Raw genomic sequence first — 17,270 nt, 5'->3', positions numbered from 1 at the left:
CTGGGATAAGATCTGATAAGAAGCTAAATTGTAGAACGATGTCATAAAAATCATTGATCTGTATTTATGAAACATCCACTCTATGCAAGAAACTGGAACCTATTTACAACATTATCACCAGTAATCCATATCCTTAGCTAAACTGTCCTTTTCCATGACATGTGCAACTGTCCCATAATATAGCCATCTGAAACACTTTCGCCATTTTTTCTTTATCTGAGACAACCCATTTAGTGGTGTCCTCTACCCCTAGTGCCCTTCAAGGGTACACAAACATCCTTGATTTTTTAAATTAACTTTTAGTTGTTTACTATCAATCTTTAGTTCTGTTATTGATAAAGGCAAAACGCTCAGATTGGCCAAATATTGGCAAATATACATTTACAGCATAAAGGTGCAGTAGGATTTTCAATACTGACAACACACCCTTCAAACTTGACCCCGCACAAGTGCACAAAGTAACACAATTTTTAGCTACACACCTATTGGCTGAAGATTACAACACAGAAACATCTTATTATTGTTATGCATTCCAAAACAATAATAAATACAGGCAGAGGATAATGTTTCTGTGATAACAAACACCATAACATTGCATGATTATGTTAAAAACACTGTAATCAGGAATTTTTACTAAAGTAAATAGTAAAGTATACTACAGTACTTTTTCTCATAGGCAGTACTACTAATGACTGAGAAGAATAATTTTTTTGTATGAGTCAAAAAAGATGTTTTTGTTTGGAAAACCCTGAATTTCACCTTTAACTATGGAGGTGTCTATTAATCTAGCTGTTTAAAGATTTAGTTCCTCTTTGTAAAACAATTTATTCACATAGCATTAGACTATTATAATGTTTTTCATCAAACTCTGAGAATATTGTATTATTTCAGTGTATATTATTGGATATCCCCTCTCTACGTAGGCGATTACGGTAGAGCGGGTTGCGCAGATATTGTGCATGTCGTACATTACGGTAAATTTATAGATCCGTCGGAGTGTGGTTGTTTGCAAATCCAAAGAGCACTGCAATGTAAATTTATCAGCAGATTAATCGGACCGCTTACCACAAATCCCGCACCAGAGAGGGAAAAACACAGAGTCTTCTTTCTACTAAAGTGGTAAGAAAGACATTTTTCATTTTTGTTAAATGTTGGTTTGTGCAGTCGATACACCTTTCCATGTGAAATAGTTATACACACGAGTAACAGTTACTGACTGACTCTCATGCAAGGCTTGACAGAGCAACATTGGTAGGAAAAACTGGTTTAGTTTCTTAGGAATGACTTAATTTCAATAAGTATAAAACCGGACCATTCTCAATATTCAACATGTGTTGTATGAAGTACTGTAAGCGGGTTTTTTAATCAAAGTATACTGAAGGTATGCACGCGCTCGACCGCGCAGTAGTTTACTACTTCACAAAACGGACAGTGTTGAGGTAATAATATTTGTTTCAAGGCAACTTCCTTGTACGATGTATAATAAGCAAGACTTGTATTGTGTAATAAACACTAACTGAGACACATTTGTGCCGTTTGTCAGCCTTATGAGCTTCACAAGTTCCTGGGTATTTAAAAAAAATAACTAGTCCGTCACTTTATAGTTTCTGCTTGCTTTCTATTGTTGTAAGTATAGCTCAGATTATCTACTATTTTGCAGCCTTGGGTTACGAAATTGTTTGATTCAGATCCCCACCCTTTTTACAGATTAATCATTTTAAGTTATGGTCATTATTTCTTTCTTTTCCCTTCGTATATGATACGTGGAGATCTGTTGAGGAATATTGGACAAAAATGCTGAGATTGATAACGTTACTAAGTTATCTGTAGCCGAGTGTTAAAAGTCTGTTACTTGTTTGAAATGCCTCTGGAGATGTTTTTATAACACTTTCTTCCACAAACCGATTTTTATCAAAGCATGGGCTGAATTATAAACTCGTGACTCATGGCATTTTCATTCTGGAATAAACCTGTAGGCATTAAATGAACCTATTTTCAGGGAAGCAACATTTGATGCTTTGCTTGTAATTATATTTTTCATGTAACTATTTGTGGTTTTGCTGTAATGCTCTTCCTGGTAGTATCTGCTCCCAGTCTGGTGTGTTTATGTATTGTTTAATGTCAGAGAGTAATTGTTGCTTATATTATGCAATGAAACCCAAGAGCAGGTGTGAGGTATTATTTTGCTAATGTCTGAACAATTTGCGTCTTAATATACTGTCATATGCCCACGTTTGTGTTTGCTTCTTCGGAGCAATTCCCAAAGTCCCATTTGTTTCTGTGTGATTTGTCATAGAACAGCTTCACTTCAGTAACCCGCACTGTAGACTGCTATGATTCGTTAACTGCTGATGTAGGCACTGATCTCAAGCTGGTCCCACCAGTTTTACCAGAATAACCCTGTCTCAGTGAAGATCTATAATCTTAAGCACTTTTGCGACACTTACTGTATGTGTACAATACATGTGGAAGCTCAGTCTGACATGTAATTGCATAGTTTTATGAATTTTCTCCTTTAAAAAAGACATGGGTTTCAGTGCAGTAAGGTGACCTGTAACGATTGTAATTCTTATCAATATGCTTCTTTTAGTTTTATAACATTAGCAGTGAGTGATGAATTTACTGTAAAGAGGCAAACAGCTCTAGTGGTAGTCCCAATAAGCACGCATCACGGCACTCTGGGTAAACCCAGCAGATGGTGACCTGTTTTCTCTCCTGTCTTATTTTTTATCTCTGGGTTAATTTGTCAAGCACTGTTTTGTAAAACTGTGATGTCACCATATTTTCAGACGTTCACACGGAACAAACTTAAAGGGTCATAAAATACTAAACAACATTTCCTGAGATGTTAAAAGAGGTGGTTTTGTTACACATAATAGAAGACAATGTTAGCATCCGTTAATTTTAACAGTAGGAGATAACTAGGTAATTTTGAGATTGTTTGCGCTATTTTCGTCATCTGAAGTTTTAAAATCTACCTTATATCAACGTCACAGTGACTTGGCGCTGTACTGGAGTACCGCTTGCACGTAATATCTCATAGTTATTCATGACAGCACACACAGGCTACAGGTGGAGTCTGGCAGGGTTGCCAGATCAGCGTAACAAATCCAGCGCAAAGGACATTCAAAACTAGCCTAGAAACATCCCAGACAGTGACGCCTGCAGCCGTACGTCATTTTTAAATGATTGTTCAATCTGTTTACGCTCATGAAATAAAAATCAAAGGGAGAAAATAGGTGTGCATTCAGGGGATTGGTGGAAACTGTGCATAAGTGATTGACTTTATGCGGTGCAGCAGAGACCAATCGGGAAATTATGTGAAAGTTCTGCAAGAGCACTGGTCTTGAAACAGTGTCGTGTTACTTTAATGTAATGCGTTATTTTCATGCACTGCATGATGTTGAAAACACTCCAGTGTGACAGAGGAGCCTCCAGAATGAAATTAAAACTTCCACAAGAAGTTGTCTGCCCAAGGTAGATGCAAAATTTGACAACAGTCTGCAACAGTCTTGATATGCTTTTAGTGTGGTGCTGAACATGTAAAAAGACGCACATTACGCTCTCTATGTAGTTATCTGTTCTCCTTATATATAAAGAGATGCGCATTCTAACTTATCTAATTCTGTAAGTTCATGATTGAAAATAAAAATGGGCAATTAAAAGTCTAACCCATCCACTGATATGTGCTTTATGGGGTTTGGCAGTATCACTGTGCGACCCACTAGTGGATCCCAACCATAGACTGTAGAAAATATGGATTTAGTGTCTGTGACATCACCCATAGGTTTGTGAAGAGCTTTTTTGAAGCCACTAGTAGGCGTTGCCTGCTGTTGCCATTTGGGCGCACGTCATCCTGCATCACTTGTGGATATCCGAAAATGGGAAAAGAAGTGGGATGTGGGTAACGCTGAGGTGGCTGGTTGTGAAACTACGCCCACCTAGCTCAACTCTAGTGACAGCAGTGGCAGTTCACTTGCCCCTCAAGTGGCCACGCCCTTAATTATGCTGAACTTTAAGGCTTAATATAATTTAAACGGATTACCCCCTCACAGTTGTCATGAAGGGCAAAATTAGATGTATAGTATACCAGTGTTCGTGGTATAAGTTGCAGGATTTGCCCGCAATGTTGTCTGGGTTGTGTTGTGATTGGCTGAAAACGTATAAACAGAAATATGGTGCGCATTACCATATTTGGAAGGTCAGCTTCCAAAGCAAAAGTGAAATGCAGGGTTGCGAGTTCCATTTATGAAACTGATTGCTGGCGGTTGATTGGCCATCAAGGTTGACTTTGATCTTTCTCATGAAGGCAGTTTGCTTTTTGCAAGTATGCGTCATGAGGATTTTTCATTCAAATTCGGTCCCCGCCATATTTTAACTGTAATATTTGACTTATTTTAATTAAATATTCATTATATCCAGTTTAATTCTTTCTGTAATAGAGCTGTTACTGTTCTGAATACATTTTAATATTTGTAACACTATGATATTTATAGAGGTGACTGACGGTATGAAAGTTGCTTGTCCCCTCTATTTCTCACATGCCACACCTACTCCTCGCCCTTCTTTTCACAGCACCCACACCCATTTAGGTTGCTTTTTTTATACAATAGTGAGGTACACTGGAACTAAAAGAGGAGAGTTTCATGACCCTTTTAAACGTAACTAAACCAACTTTTTTAAATTAATGATCTGTAAGAATGGGGCTTTATTAGTGCTGTTCATGGATTTTAGCAAGTTTTTTGACATTTGGATATAAAGTGTTTCAATACTACAATATATAGTGTAAAAACGTCTGAGTGCTGCCCTCTTCAGGTGGAACGGTGGCTACTGCAATTGAATTTTCCTATTGGATGTTGGGTCCAAAAAATGACTCGTGACGTAAGCAGGTTCAAGATCACCACGCCCTTGTTACGATCTCACCACACACTTAGTTCGTCCCCTCTATCTCCGTTGGGATCTGCCCACTTTTCTTGCATTTTTTCAAATATTGCCAGTGGGTGGAGTCAGGTTCTGACCAGGGGTTTAGTTACGCTTTGTTGCATTTGTTTCATGATGCTTTCAGTAGCTCAACTAGCAGAGCATAGCACTGAAAACAGTAAGTTCATGGGTTAAAAATCCCATGGATGGATAGAAATTGACAAAAATATTTATGTTACATTTTTATGTTTTATATAATGTAGCCCAAGAATTAGGTTAAAGTTTAAAATGGTATCTTAACAGAAGTGCAGCATTTCTTAACACTTGAGTTTAGCTCAGCGTTCAGCTCTAGATTGGAAAAACACTCAGGATACTTGAGCTTCTCAAGAGTTGTTTAGTCTCAAATGCCTTATGTTTCTTTCAGCTATAGATTGTGCAGGCGAGATACTTTATCTCTGTGTGCTGAACGGGCTTTAAAATGTGATACGAGCCATTGTTATTGGCACAATACTTTGCACTCTTGCCCTCCAAGAATCCATTCATTCATAATTAATTTTTTTAATGTCTTTGGCATTTATGGTTTTCATTTGTTTTTTTTGTTGATAAAGTCTCATATGAATGTGACACAGGCCATACAGGATACATGCAACCTCACTACCACATGATTAGTTGACAGCATCACTTATGTTCCCTGTTTTATCAGGTTAAGATGTGTAAAGAAAAAGCAGTCACAATACTATGAGGCTCTGATGTTTTTTACTGTACATGATTTTTTAAACGTGTTATTAAAAATGTTTAAAAAGCTTCAATGGTCATGATCCACATTTAACTTTACATTCGGACACAATAACCAATCCCACATGGACTCCAGTGTCCCATATTTTGTCTTGGTGGCCGTGATCTCAATGAAAGTGTTAAAATTTCTGTCATTTATTTAGTCTTAGGACACAGGTGTGAATTTAGAAAAATATTTTAAAAATATATTATTTTCATAAAATGACAGTGAATTACAACTAGGACTGTCAAGCCTTAAAATGATGATAAAGCATAGATGCTGATGCTGTTTGTAAAAAAAAACACCTTGTTGTAAAAAAGTCATACAGGTTTTGAATGACATCAGGGAGAGTAAATACTGGGTGTATTATATAGCGAGAAAATATTGTAGGCTGACAAATAAAGCCCAAACACTGGAGTCTATTTATACTTGAGAGCAGCTGTATTGCCACCATTTTTTGACAGAATCTGTCACTTAAATAGGAGATTGTGAGAGAAGGATGCAGTTTTCTTAGTATTTAGACTTTCAGAGGTAGGTTTTAGTTTCATTTCCTTCAGTACAGTTATGTCAGCAGGGCACCGCTGTGCCGCAAAATGAACAGATGTCCTCCCCTGGATTTCTCACAGATTGGATTACTACGCCTAGGCAGTCCAGCCCCTTTAGAGATTGCGTTGTTATAGGGCTGATAGAAAACAATCGCTTTCATTTTTAGTCCATGTGCTGAAATGTTTAAACCGATAAGACAAGATTGTGTCTCACATTTACAGCTAAATATTTCTAAATAGGCAAAAAGTGTCTGCCAAACCCATCTAAACCCTAGAGGCTTGTGCTTGGCCTTATCAGATTACACTGGGTGCCGTCTCTGAGAGTTAATTCATTACCATGGTTTGATTTGAGTTGTTCTGACTTGTACTTTCTTTACACACACTGCATTTGTTTGTCATGACACAAATCCAACATCTGAGGTTAAGAGAAGATTGCAGGTAAAAAAAACAAGATAAACTCTATCAGCATCATCTGTGGTATGCAGATGTTAGTCAAGAAATTATTTTAAATAGTTGAAATGTTATGTTTATGATGCGCAACGTCATAAATGTTATAGAAATTAATTAAATAAAAATACACATTATTTTTTGGGTGGCCAAAATGACATGGTTCTTATGTTGTTATATTTTGTGGAAGCTAAGGCAGAAATTTGTGAATCTTTTTATTGATTCGCAAATTTTGTATTACAGTAAGATTACATCTTTAATATCTTATCTGTCTGATAAGCATGGTAATTTCAGTTAGGACCTAACATTTTCTAAGGGCAGTCTTATCTTAACTAAAGATAGGAAAGGGATATTACAGAAGCAACTTGACAAAAAAATCACAAAAACTTTCTTAACTTTTATAGGATAACCCCACAGGAGTCCTAACTCAAAACTTAAATAAAAGCCAACTGTTACAGTCACATTATGAGAGCCCTGCTGGAGAATGGCATGATATTTTTAACAACGCAATGAAAAACAGCACAGTTTGTTTTGGGGTTAAAGACAATTTAAAATATTTTTACCATCACAAAATCACTCAATTCTGAATTGAATGTGTCTCGCTAGTCAAGCAAACTTTTAATCTCTGTCATCCCTCATTATTAAAAAACAGTAAAGTTTCCTTATCCGTAAACACTTGATGGGATCATGATGAAAACAGTAAACACTTGACTCCACTTCAATTTTGTCTCTCTTTCAAATGTTAAATTGTAGTATCCTGGCACTTAGCCACCTTATGCCGAGTTCAGACTGCACGATTTTAGCCCTGATTTTGACTCGCCGACAGGTTTTGAGAAATCGCCGACAAATGGCCGAAATCACAGGCAAATCGATGCTCGTGCACGCGAGTGACAATCACACAGTGTGAATTATAAAAGACGCGTTCTGAGAGGATCGCCGACGAGTCGCCGACACCCGTGAGATATTTGGCATGCTAAATATCTGGACCGGTCGGCGATTCAAAATCATTCCGTGTGAAATGTGTTTTGACTGACAATAACATCGGCGATGACCTACATCCAATGAGAGAGCAACATACAGGACAGCTGGAAGTTCGGGGAGGAGTCTCTCCAAACATTTCCTCATTCATAATTTTTATTTCTTCTTCTTTCTGCTGCAAATGAGCGCACATGCAATGTGTATGGTAAACTTCTTGCGGGTGACTATTTTTAATAATAATCCCAGTCTCACGTGAGAACTCCGGTCTTGCACGCGTGACCTCGCGCTGTTTCCTTCGCGTCACTTCTCCGGTGTGTTTGGTTGTGAGACGTAGTTTGCGGACCGGGAAAAAGTTATCGGCGATTCTTCTTACGATAAAGTCATGCAGTATGAAAACCCCTGTCGCCAATCCATCATGCAGTGTGAAACAGCAGCGACTAAACGCTTCCCCTGATAATCACGCAGTGTGAAACCACAGGTGACCCGACTAGTTTGAAAATCATACAGTCTGAACTCGGCATTAGGAAGAATTATGTGATGTAACTCACAGATGATGTGTAGTGCATTCAATAAAACAATAATAAAAACACAAGGACTCCCATGAGATTACAATGAATTTAAAATTCCTTTTCTGCTCCATTGAAATATATCCATAGCAGGAGCTCTTGCAATGTTGGTTGCTTGATAACATACCTGAAAGTTAATAGCTGCACATGATGAGATGAGTTAAGATTTGGTGAGAGATGATGAAAATCTTAAAGCTCACATAACACACGCTGTTACTGCATTTCTGATGTTAATCTGGAGTACCTATAGAGTAGTATAAAATTCGTTATATCTCCGAAAAGTCTTTAGTTTAATCAGATTCATAAAAGAAAGATTAGCTTTACCGAATCTTTCCCACAACGTACAAAAAAAATGAAGAAGGAGGAGTTACTACCGCGGGAGGAGCGAGTACATGTCATGCAACACTTTATACAACACTGTTTAACTTATGATTCACTACATGTTTGTATCATTTATATAATATGCACGCGCCTATTTTAAACATAAGACAAAAGTCTTACTTACCGCATGCAACTCATGACCCGGTTGGGACTTTACAATGAAATCCAGCGCATCAAACACGTACGCAAAACTCCGCTGCTACCCCGGATAATAAACTATATCCATTGTTTCCATAAGGCTGACTTCTCCTTACATCCAAAAACACAGTTCTTCATTCATGCCATTGTTGAGTTTTGAAATTAAACAAAGCTGTGTCGCGTGATGTGATGTGTGCAAGTTGTAGCGTCTCCCGCTGATTGACGGGTGGGTGGGGTTTTCCGGGGGAAGTGCCCATAAAAAGAAGTGATGCGTATAGAAACCCCTGAAACGTCAGCTGGACCCGTAATCGAAAAAAAAGCTTTTCGAAACTTGTACGAATCCTGGCGAAGTGCATTCAGCACAGAAATACTCTGTAACATGTCCAACTGCTTTTTTGACACTTTGCCTACGTTTAGCATAAGGAAACAACTCTACAAACTGTGTTTATAAGTCAGAATGCATGAAATGCCATTGAACCACCCCTTTAAATGAACTTCAGATTTACTTCTGTAGCACACATTTGTGAAAAATCATAATTTTACCTAATATTTAAGTTAAGACCTAAGAAACTTTCTGTAATAGGCCTACACCCCTAGTCACTATGAAGATGTCATTTTATGGCATGAGCTACAAAATTATTTTTTGGTTTTGTGATTCACCAAAACAAATAGCATCAACAGGTTTGGAATGAGTAGATATGAACATTTTCCTTTTTGGTAAACAATTTTTTTAAGATGCATAATAAGCCTGGTGGTGTTTTTATAGAAAACTAACTCTTGCTCTGTTATTTATTAACTACATTAAGATCCTTAACCGTGTAACTTTTGTTATCCTACTGTAGACAGAAAGAAAGAAAATACTGTGCAGTAGGTAATGATTCTGAACATGTTTATGCAACACATGACCCTTATTAAAAAGAAGCCCCTTTATTTTGTAGAAGTAATCATATTAGTGGAGGTTTTTAAGGGTACTCTGCCTTAGATATGGTAATTTTTAGTGTTGGTATCTGAGATGACAAACAGTGGCCAATTAGCAAGATGATACTGTGATTCTTTGATTGAAACGTTCTGTACTAACAAATCAGAGAAGGGCTGATTTTCATGCAAAATTAGGGATTATTAGGTGAAATGCAGTGTTAGTTATCTCATTAAAGAGCAGATGTGGCTGAAACTACATCAACAGAACTACAGTCGATGAACAGAACAGAGATTTACAGTGAGCCCACAGCTAAAAACATCCTCTCATCTTAAGTCCAAAAACTTCTGCGTCGAGTATATGCCATAGCCTACACATAGACCCTAACCTATGCCAAGAACAAGCTGCTGCCTTTTGGCTTTGCCTTGATTCTGTAGCCTCTCCGTGGACACTGTCTAGTAACGATTTGCATGAGTAATTGCATGTCTGCGTGAACAATGACATAGAAGTATAAATTAAAGCTGACATGTAGCCTACAGCGTAGAGAGGCTATGGGTTAGGTGCTCTGCAGATATATAAATCAACCTTCACAATGTCCAGGTCCTATACAGAAGCAAAATAGGAAGGCTGAACAAGGGGTGTTTATAATCAGTGTGGAATTAAACCCTCACATTACTAAAACAACTTAAACAGGACACTCTTTTTTTGTGTATCAAAGGGAATTATTTAAATGAGCAAAATTGTGATGTCACAACATACATAAGAAGCATGTTGTAGTTCCAAAAAGCCATTTTGTAGATCTGACTGTTTTCTGTTTAATAGGTTATCTTTTTTATTTTGGTATGGACTTTAAGCTTTGTAACTAAAGCAGGTCTTTGTAATGTTACACAAGTTGAAATAGGACCCATTGAGAACAGTATAATTGGGATCAAGAATTTCTGTTAATGATTAGCTTAAGGGAGCCAGTTAGTGGGACCAAGCAGAATCTGCACTGATTAAGGAGAAAAATAAGCAAAATTTCCAAAATAGATTTAACTGTGGTTTATGATCAAGATAGTTGGGACTACCAAACTCACACTCAACTCATACAATACAATTTGAATGAGATAAACTAATGAACAAAAAGGTGCTGGTGGACATATCGAAGTATGTTAAAGTGCACCTATTTCATTGCTAAAACAACGTTATTTTGTGTATTTAATACAATGTGTTTGGTGGTTTATGGTTAAAAACACATTATTTTCCACATAACCTACATTTTTATAGCTCCAGATTTCACTCTTTTCCTGAAACGCATGGATTTGAAAGCTCTGTGTACCTGATTGGCCAGCTAATCTGTACGTTGTGATTTGCATGAATACCTTTGACATCAGCCGGAAATGTGACGCTCCTTACCATGTTTGAAAGATTTGGTCACAATGCAATGCTATCAGGAGTTAACTTACAGGCTGTGAGTCCAAGCGGGAGGAATTATGATAATGTCGGTCTTCTACATCACCAATCCCAGGAAGTAAACTGTTGCCTACAATCCGTGTGTTTGTTGTAGTCCTAGATTAGCGTCATCTTTACTTTGGGGTTTTTACCTTTTGCAATTGTTAACATGTACTAATACAAACTTACACACCAAAGGAAATGTAAAAAACGTGAATCGGAAAATAGGTGCTCTTTAACAAGAGACATTCAAAATCAGTGGAAATCCAGTGAGATTTTTTATTTACTCTGCGGGTGCCGGTACCATACTGACTGAACCAATCAGGCATATTGTGTTTAGTGTGAGCAGTAGTTTGAAGTTTAGAATTTCATTATTTGGTCTTTTGAGCGAAACTTTAAAATATCCCCAAAATTCATAACTTGGTATAAGGGTTTGGTATATGTCTTCCTCATGAATGCTGCTATTTATAGTCAAGATTGTATAATAGAAGCATTAAGAGAGGTTTCCAAGCCTGAAGGAAAAGTGGTGTTTCAAAGGGATGCAGTGTTTTGATGCAACTAACGCTTCGAAGCACCAAATGTATGTTCACAGTAGAACATTGTACAGTATGTGTGTATGAAACGCCGCTGTCACGTTTCATTGGCAGTGTGAACACAGATCTCTTTCAGATTTGTTGTATGGTGCTCTGTGCGCTTCAATGGAGGTTTATGAATGCATTTCACATGCATGGCAGTTTTGAGGATGTGGTTATGTTAGAGATAGAAATACAGAAAAAGCTTTAAAATTAGATGTACTGGTATGTGTAATGGGTGTTGCATTTTTCTTCATCTCTTCTGGTCACTCCAGTGCTCTCCACTCATCTGTTCATAAGCTTATGGGTAAAGAGAGATGGGAATGGGATTTTAACCCATCTGCTAATGTGAAACATGTACTGAAAAGCATCATTTGTAACCAAACAGATAAAGTAAACTTTTAAAAATTGTATAAATTATGGAAATTTAATTGCAACATCTGTAACAATAAATCTTTGAGAATAGATTTGCATGATTATTGTAGGTCAGAAATGTTCGTCTCTTCACTCATACATAAATTTCCAAATTTGTCCAGTCGTCATATCTTACTGTCTGTTGCACGTTCAGGTAGTTGACAGTTCTGCGTGCCGCAGTTTCCTGTTTCTTCCCCTATGTGTAGTGAGGAATGTAAGCAGTTTCCTGCTCTTGCACAGCTTGTTTGTTTTCTGCATGATTCAGTTGCCTTAATTCACCGTTTGCAGCTCGTTATTTCAAATTTGGTTAAAATTGTGTCCTGGAATTGGTGGGTGGAGTTTCCTGTCTTTTATTTTTCAGTTACTTATTTATTTAAATTCAAGGCCAGACATTGTCCATTAACTCCAACTAATCAGGTGTTCTCAGTCGGTTGCACATAACAGATTTAGCAGCAATGTCATCACAAACCAGATAGAGGCGGACTCCTTTACGTGTTGTTTGACGTGCCAATGCTTGCAGATGTGCCGAATGTGTGTTAACTCATTCGCCGCCAGCCATTTTTTGAAAAGTTTCCCGCCAGCATTTTTTGTGATTTTCACAAAAGTTTCACAAAATGCCTTGCAGGAAAATTTTCTTCTAAAAATATATAAACATACAAATATATCAAATGAAAGAACAGACCCTCTGCTTTTAAACAAAACGGGAAAAAAACATTTCATCCTAACTATATTTTTTCACTGCTTATAAACTCTTAAATGTGGGTATTTGTCTTAAAAAAATATTTTTTTTAACAAAAAGCTGAAATAATTGCTTTTTGTGAAGTCATTTTGTTAGAGATCAGATTCAGAAAGATTATCAAAACATAAACAGAGTTTAAAATGAGTAAATAACGTTTCGGCTTTAGTTTTTTCATAAATTGGGTAAATTGCGGTATTGCAGATTAACATGAAAATTCTTCAGAGACACTTTTTTATGCAGATTTCTTTCTCTTAATTGACCAAATAACTCGTCAAGGGCGGGGAAAGAGTTAAATTGAGTACATTTTGTAAATTTAGGTAACCCAAAAAATTAAAAATACTGTTTTAGTCACTCTCATGTCAATACATGTTTTTCAGTGGATGCAAAAATTTACATTTTTAACTAAGAATAACATAAAAATTGTTTAGCAGTTCTTTCCAAGTTGATAGTTCTTAATGACCAAATTTCCAGAAAGCACCATAAAATCTTTTGTGCAATTTTACAAAATGGTGCATCACATTCAGTCACTGCAAACACATGTATGATGAAATATATTTTCCTTGATATTTATAAATTTTCCGCAAAACTATTGCAAAAAAGGCATCATTGCAGAGTGGCATAGCACTTATGTGCATAATGGGTGCAGAATAATGCGCTTAAATGATCCTGTCTTTCACACTTAAGCCTGGAGTATAGTTGTTTTATGTGTACGCGACCGTATGTGCATGGTCGAATGCACAGCCTTGCATTTTTTCTTCTTGGTGTAACATATCCAAATATTTTTGAAACAAAATAAAACCATATATTTGGATGTAAATTTATGCAAAATATTTTTTCTTGGTTACATAATATAGATTTATATCCAGCTGAATAACCCTTCAGACTAGATCTTTGATTGATTATATACTCTATCAACAGACTGACATGTAAAGGTGAGAAAGTTGTAATTTGTAACATTAGTGACTGCAAATCTTCTAAAAAAAATCCTATTTATAAAGCTGTTTCATAAGGTGGTAAACGTTTATTCTCAGATGTTATTCTTTGCTGCTTAATCCTTTTTCAGCACAAGGTGACCAAAAAGCTCTTTTCTTAAAGAATTTTAAGAAAGTACTTAAGTGTTAGATTTTGTGCCTACTGACATTAGCAGGAAAATATTTTGTATGGATTTTCTATTGAACAAATTACAGCACCATAATGCTATTTGGCAAAGTTCACTTCTTTCAATTTAATTTAATATAAAAAGCATATCTGTGGCAGGATGCAGTGATTTAATCAGATACAGGAGAAATTCTCATTTATAGATCTGGATTTAATTGAAGCCGTTCTGCAATGATAGAAACAAAAGGACAAAAGCTAAACCAGAAGAGAAGAACAGGATGAAAGGAACCGCACTCACTGACTGATAAACATTTTTATTGCTGAACATGTTTATCAGTCAGTGACTGTGGTTTCTTTTGTGTTAAATTAATATAAATCTTTATAAACCTTTTATTAATCACAGATGACCTGCAAGTGTGCGTACATGAATCATCCTTAGATCCCACCCTGCAAGCCCATTCTCTCGTCAAGTTTGTTTTTTATAGATTACAACCTTTGCGTGCATGCTTTATAAATGAGACCCCTGGTCAGTTTAGGTAAATGATGCAATGACAGATAATGGGGGCAATTGACATTTTTGGAAAGTGAATGGCAGGATATACTGAGAGGTTATACAAGAGCGCTTTTACTTAAAGCCTTTTTGTTTTTCCTTGACTGTCTTGTTGCTAATTCACAAGAGACTGTGTGAGTCTGGAATAATAATTCTTCCGATAAATTATATATACAGGTTTACACAGTTTTCTTTCTTTTTTCAATTCTTTTATCATGTTTATACACCAAACAAATCCTTTGTGGTTGCTTCTCCAAACAACTGTGAAAACACTTCTTTTCACCTTCTTGCTGTGTTTGTGTGTGTGTGTGTGTGTGTGTGTGTGTGTGTGTGTGTGTGTGTTAGAGAGAGAGAAAGAGAGACAAATAGATTTTGAAATGTTGTTTATTACTGAACAACAGAAGATTGCTACTGGTATAGAACTCAGGGTTGGGGTGCAAAAACATTGTCAAGGGAAATATTTTTATGGGAAATGTTTTCAACTTCTGGAACATGTTCAGTGTACTGTACTTCCAGCATCCATCTCCATTTATTTAAGCTTTTTTAAATCCAGACATGCAGCAGGTTGTCGATTATGTCATAAGAATAAAGAATATGACTCTCAAAATCATTTGTACTTAATCATTTCTTTATTTCACTAAGCTGCTGTAAGATTTACAAGATTTGTGCATTTGCCAGATGCTTTTTTTAAACAACTTACAGTGTGGTCATTGTCTATTTTATCAGTTTGTGTGTTTCCTGGAAATCAAACACAAGACCTTGGCAAGCTAGCACCATGCTTTACTAGTTGAGGTATGCTTTCTTGCTAACCCTAGCCTTAAAGGGATAGTTCACCCAAAAATAAAAATTCTCTTATTATATTCTTACTCTCATGTTGTTACAAACCTGTATAAATTTCTTTGTTCTTATAGATAAAAACGAAGGAAGATATTTTGTGAAGAATTTAAACAAACGTTCATGGGCCCCATTCACTTCCAAAGTATTATTTTTTCCTACTAAGTGAATTGGGCTCATGATTGGATTGGTTACAAACATTCCTCAAAATATCTTCCTTTGTGTTCATCAAAACAAAAAATGTATACACAGTTGTAACTAGGGTTGTGCCGATAGCCAATAGTATCGTGTATCGACGATAGTCAGACATATTGGCAATAGCAAGCCTTTATGACTATAGTTGGCAATGGTTATTATTATTATCATTATAGTTTCACATTAACATGCACATTGCGTGCTTTTCCTCGCATGAGAGGGTTTGTGGGCTTCACTTTGCGCAAGAGAGAGTTTTTAACGCGCGCAGATTCCTTCTCGCCTGAGCGCGATTCAAAAGGTGAAGACGTCAGTTGCGTGACCACTCACCTGCATCTGCCTACATAAAAACCGTTTGATGCATGCAGCGGGGTTACGTGAATGTCCGAGCTGCACACGTGACGGATCAACTAAGCAATATGATGACATGTGAGAGGGCTGTCTGTAATCGCGCACCAAACGACTCAGAATAAAAAACACAGACTTATCATTACGGTGGTTTCCAGTGTTAAGAGAGAGCTTTACTTCCTGCTTTTATCAAAACAAACGCATCTTAATGACGAGAGCGCGCCCGGACTCGGATCGATAAAAAGTACAGTGTGAGTGCATGCACCATGGGGGAGAAGGGAGGGGTGACAATCTCGCTGGGGCATGGTTTGGTTTGGTTTGGATAATGTGAGTGCGCCCTAAGACTCTTGCTCGTACTTGAATGTGCACGGCATAGACTCCTTCTAGCACCTGAACTTATAATGCGCATGATTCTGACTCTTCCTTACACATGTGCTTGTATTATGAGCAGCCTTGACATTTCCTTGCACTAGAGAGGTTGTTAGGAGCGCAGGGGTTTAAAACCGCGTGCTCGAATGAATGCCATCAGTTTAGAAAGTTGTGGTCATGATAGTGTTGCCTGTTGCTCTTCACCAATCAAGTGACTTGTCATAAATGAGTAAAAAATGAAACCACCACCAGATCTTTAAACCACCAGATCTTTTTTTTAATAGTTTCTGCTGATGATTGCCTTTATGTTTCTGTGAAGTTCTCTGTGAAGCTTTGCCCACCATAACATTTAAAGACATGACTCATAAAAGCTACAGGGGTGTGACATCACAGCTGAAGTGTTGGTTCTCTTATTTAAAAAGATGGATTTAGTAGTGATGATCGGTCAAACAAAGATGAGGCTGTTAGTGATATTATTGCCATTTGCAAGGTCTATGAGAGGGCCAATGTCGTTAATGCATTGATTTCAGTGTGGCAGTTTCATTACATTTACATTTTACTTTCATGCATTAGGGAGATGCTTTTATTCAAAGCAACTTACAGTGCATTTATTTTAGTCCATAACTTATTTGTTTTTTTCTGGTGTTTATACAATATATTTATTAAAAGGTAAAGAACCACCAGTTTAGGAGTTTTGTGAAATTTAATTGACTATAAAACATTATGTTGGAATGTCCTGCTTTATATGATATTAAGGCCACTTCACACTGGTCAGACAGACTCCAACAGACGCGTCTTTTGGAGTCTGTCTGACCAGTGTGAAACCCCTGTTGGAAGTTGTTGGATCAAAGTAAATGAGACTTTAGAATGTGGGTGTCTGTTGAAGTTGGTAGTTGTCTGACCAGTGTGAACTGGCCTTAAGGGAACATTTTATTCCGAGAATTTTTTTAAGTACTTCTCCTGGCAGGATCTTGACTCTCTTTTAAGTGATAAAGAACTTATACATTTTTCATTAATTGTATCTAATGATTTTTCTTTGTGGGTTTTTTGTTTGTAT

General features: G+C 36.9%; 1 protein-coding gene across 2 annotated transcripts in view; it reads left to right on the top strand.

Annotated features, from left to right (window-relative positions):
• Positions 1-943: 943 nt before the first annotated feature.
• tp53i11b (tumor protein p53 inducible protein 11b) overlaps positions 944-17,270 on the top strand; it is a 58,156-nt gene continuing 41,829 nt past the window's right edge. The window contains exon 1 of one of the 2 annotated variants that reach the window (XM_073853541.1): positions 944-1,119. The gene's annotated coding sequence lies outside the window, so the exon portion shown is untranslated. The remainder of the gene's footprint in view (positions 1,120-17,270) is intronic. The other variant, XM_073853540.1, reaches the window with a different exon arrangement.

Source organism: Misgurnus anguillicaudatus, chromosome 15 (genome assembly GCF_027580225.2).
Source record: "Misgurnus anguillicaudatus chromosome 15, ASM2758022v2, whole genome shotgun sequence".
In the NCBI taxonomy this organism is placed as follows: Eukaryota; Metazoa; Chordata; class Actinopteri; order Cypriniformes; family Cobitidae; genus Misgurnus; species Misgurnus anguillicaudatus.
The sequence above is the reverse complement of the archived record's forward strand: the minus strand, read 5'-3'. Positions and strand labels throughout refer to the sequence as shown.